The 4,156-nt window shown below is 51.9% G+C and overlaps 1 non-coding gene across 1 annotated transcript; it reads right to left on the bottom strand.

Moving 5' to 3' along the window:
• Positions 1-2,982: 2,982 nt before the first annotated feature.
• On the bottom strand, positions 2,983-3,059 carry MIR9198D (microRNA mir-9198d). The gene is given in 1 exon segment (NR_128911.2): positions 2,983-3,059. It is a non-coding gene; the product is annotated as a microRNA mir-9198d (primary transcript).
• Between the last annotated feature and the right edge of the window lie 1,097 nt (positions 3,060-4,156).

Here is a 4,156-nt window from a genome sequence, read left to right as displayed (position 1 = left end):
GTTGCTTGAAAGTAGCTTGAAAAGCTTTGTGAAGGAAAATTCTGAAGAGGACACACAATGTCAGAAGCTAAATGTTCAACTACGTTTCAATAGAGGCCCATTGCTACCCCTACAGCTAAAGAACAATCGAGGGCCATGGACAGATGAAGTGGGAGACACAGAAAAGCCAAAGACAAAGCTGCCGTCCCCTCCCACGGCCAGTGGCGGTTCTTCTCTGAGATGCTCTCCATTGCTGAGAGCAGACCGCAGACGGCAGACCAGGTGGGCTCACTCCAGCCCTGGGGGTGATGGCCTGGCTGGGCCCTGCTCCAGGAGCCCCTTTCTGAGTAGCAGTGTGGAGCTGGAGCCTGGCTGCCTACATCCACCCAGACCACATGGGGCTCCACGGGCTCCTGTAGCTCTATTCTTCCTCGAGCAGCTGGAACCGCCTCTACAGCAATTCAGCATCTAAGAAAAGGGGCCTGGGCGAGCCTGGTTGATGACAGGCCTGATTTCAGGGGGCAGACCTGAAGGAAGTTCAAGGGGCACTTTGTGACACTGGGTGGGACTTGACCCCAGGGCCCTGACCTCCCCTGGGCTGGCTTGAGGACTGAATGAGAGCACGCCTACCCTGTGGTGAGCAAGGAACATGGGGAGAGCCCCGGCCCTGGCTGACACGGATCCTTCCAATCAGCTTTACCTACAGAGCCAATTCCTATTGAGAAGCACTCCTCAGTGAGTTTCAAGGTGGGCTGTGGCAAGAAAGTTAGCAATGTCCTTGGCTGCCCCATGCCCTCACCTTTGTCACAGGGCATATCCGACGAACTCTGGATCCTGCAGGGAGGATCAGGGCTCAGGGTCTGGAGGAGTTGAGACACATTTGAAGTATAGGCAGAAACCCAGGTTGTGGGACCACAGGGATCACAGCTCAAAAGCAGAGAAAACTGTCCTCACACCCAAGAAAAAGGGCTTGAATTGAGCTGAAGGAAGATGGGCATGTGTAGGTGAGGTGGGAAGGAAGGTGGACGATGTCACTAGGAGAAGTCTAGGGCCTATTGGCCAACCAGCCAAGAATTAATGAGGATTTAGAGTAAGGTGCACCACATCGATGGGAAAGAAAGGCACTGCCCTGAGAACCTGATGAGGAAAGCCAGGCTGGTGACCACAGGGGTGTAGGTGTGAGAAAAGAGCGTGTCAACACATGGCACATCAAAGGAGGCTCTCAAACAACTCTGAGGGTTTATCACCAACAGGATGCTGTGTTTAATCTGCTCACAAGCCCACAGCTTGTGGCAAATGCACTTGCAATTTGTGCCTCTGAACTGATATACATGAATAAATATGTATTGTGGGAAAACACTTAACAGAGATCTACCCTCTTAACCAATGTTAAGTGCACAGCGCAGTGTACTTAGTTATAGGCGCAATGTTGTATGGCAGGTCTTTACAATGCACTCATTTTGTGAAACTGAACAGCAACTCCCAGTTCCCCATCCTCCCCCACCCCAGCCCATCCCTGGCAACCACAATTCTACTCACAGTCTCTAAGGGTTTGCCATTTTATAAACCTTGTGTATGTGAAATCATGCAGTGTTTGTCCTTCTGTGATTGGCTTAAATCAGGATCTCAAAGAGATATCTGCACCCTCATGCTCATTACAGCATTATTCACAACAGCCAAGACTTGGAAACAATGGCATGTCCATGGACAGATGAATGGGTAAAGAGCGGCCCTTATGTGCTGTGGAGTGTTATTTAGCCATAAGAAAGAAGAAGGTCCTTCCATGTACAACAGCATGGATGAACCTGGAGGACATCATTCATGTGTCAAATGTCAGGGAATTAGGGCCACAGTAAATGATTAAATGCTGGTGGACAATTTTATTCATTTAATATTCAACATAATTTTGTCTTTCTTTGTACTGGTATTTTCCTGCCTTTGTTAAGTTACCAAATTGTAGCTTATTTCTCTTTCTGGTTTCTCATTAGTTTTGAGGTTTGAGTACTGACAATGGAAAATCCATTCTTCCAGATGATTTGGGACTATGTGAGGAGCAGGCTTCCTCTAGCCACACAGGAGGGTTGGTCACCTACGATGTCCCACACCACAGGAAGCTCCAAAGTCTCTCCTTAAGTAAAGAGTCATGGGGGGGCCCCCACGGGGGCCAGGGCAGGCACTGTGACCCCACAGTGATATCAGGAACCCTAGGTGCACTGGCGGCCTCCCTCACCCTCACCAAGTCCACTGCCAGCGCTCTGCTTGGAGATGGTAAGGGTTCCAGTGTGCATGTTTGATGGAGAACTTTCAGGAAAACACAGGGAAAGTGGTCTTGCTGACACTGTCTGTGAGTGTCTTTATGTGCATTAAATGGTCAAATCCATGGTCTGGCCATCGTCTACATGGGACAGGACACTCGGATACACAGGGATCCTCTCCTGTTTTGATCTGGATCAAGTGAGCTGGGAACGCAGTGTTTTGTCTTCATGGCTCTGCTAATACATGAGTCTGCTTCATTCATTTTTAAAAATATTATTCAAGCCTGGCTCGCAGTGGTTGAGTGTTGACCTATGAACCAGGAGGTCACAGGTTCAATTCCTGGTCAGGGCATATGCCCAGATTGCAGGCTCCATCTCCAGAGTCATGCATGGAGGAGGCAGCCGATCAATGATTCTCTCTCATCATTGATGTTTCTATCTCTCTCTCCCTCTCTTTTCCTCTCTGAAATCCTATATAATAAAAGGCTAATATGCAAATAGACCGAACAGCAGGAACAACCAAACAACTGGTCCCTATGACATGCACTGACCACCAGGGGGCGCACGTGGAACATGGCAGGCATTGGCAGCAGGTGGCAGAGTGCAGAACATGGTGGGTGTCAGCATTGGCGGGATGGTGGAGCAGGTGAGCTGGGGGCGCCAGACCAAGACGCCAGACTGGGTGCTGGTCGCTGTCATTGGGGTAAGCCTCTGGTGGTTACTGAAAATTCTTTGCTCCTGCGCCGCGGTCCCACCCGGCACTCACACCCACTGCCAGCGCTGGCCCCGATCGCTTGGCACCATCAGCGGGTGCAAGTGGTGACTGCCGGCCCCAATCACCTCTCAGGGCTTCTTTACCTCCTCCTGTTCCTGAGGGGCATTCGGGGCTGGCAGCTGCCTCTCGCACCTGCTGCTGGCACCAGAGCTGCCATTTGCACCCACTGCTGGCACCAGCCCCGCTCGCACCCAGTGAAGGTGCTGAGTGCAAGCGGGGCCGGCACCATCAGTGGGTGCAAGTGGCAGCTGCTGCCCTGATCTCCCATGAGGGCTTCTTCACCTCCCCCTCAGGGGCAATTGGGGCAGCAGCCACCACTTGCACCCACTGACAGCACCGGCCCCACTTGCACCCACTGTTGGCATCGGCCCCAATCGCTCCGCACGGTCAGCAGGTGTGAGCGGGGCCAGTGACATCAGCGCATGGGAGTCGTGGTGGCAGGAGCAGGCCTGCCTGCAGACAGGGGACTGGGGCCGCTGCAGGAGGGGCTTGGTAGGGGCATGGAGGATGGGCCGAGACCCGCCCCTGTGCCCACCACAGCCTAGCGGCCCACAGTTCCTTTCAAGGTGCATGAATTCGTGTACTGGGCCCCTAGTCAACAATAAAAATATATTTTAAAAAATATTATTCAAGACAAATACATTTTCTTTTATTCACAGAAGTTTTCTCTCAATGATGGTGTAATTCAATGTTGAGAACATGGTTTAGTAAATGCAGGAGGAAGCAGAACTCTGAACTAAGGATGTGGTTGTGGACAAAATGGCTTTCCCTGCTCAAGGAGTGAGATGGGAAGCTCCCCTATAAAGAGAGATGGAGGAGAAATGGGGAGTGAGGAGAAAGGGGGGCCATGCCATCAAGGTGGGACCTCACCCATCACCCCATAGAGCTTCAGTGACAACACAAGAACCATGGAACATTTGGTTTCTGGGTGTGAATCCAGGAGACTCTGGGTTAGGACAGACACTGTTTGGAAAGATGCTGGACAGGAGTCTAGTTCTATCATAATTAGAGGCCCAGTGCATGAAATTTGTGCATAGGTAGGGTCCCTGGCAGCTGCCGACTGCTGGCTGGGGCCTCCCTTCCCCGGCTGCCGGCTGCCAGCCAGGGCCTTCCTTCATTCCGCGCCACCCCCTGATGGTCAGTGCAT

The sequence above is a fragment of the Eptesicus fuscus genome, chromosome 4 (genome assembly GCF_027574615.1).
Source record: "Eptesicus fuscus isolate TK198812 chromosome 4, DD_ASM_mEF_20220401, whole genome shotgun sequence".
NCBI classification, from domain to species: domain Eukaryota; kingdom Metazoa; phylum Chordata; class Mammalia; order Chiroptera; family Vespertilionidae; genus Eptesicus; species Eptesicus fuscus.
This window is presented reverse-complemented; position numbering and strand designations above follow the sequence as displayed.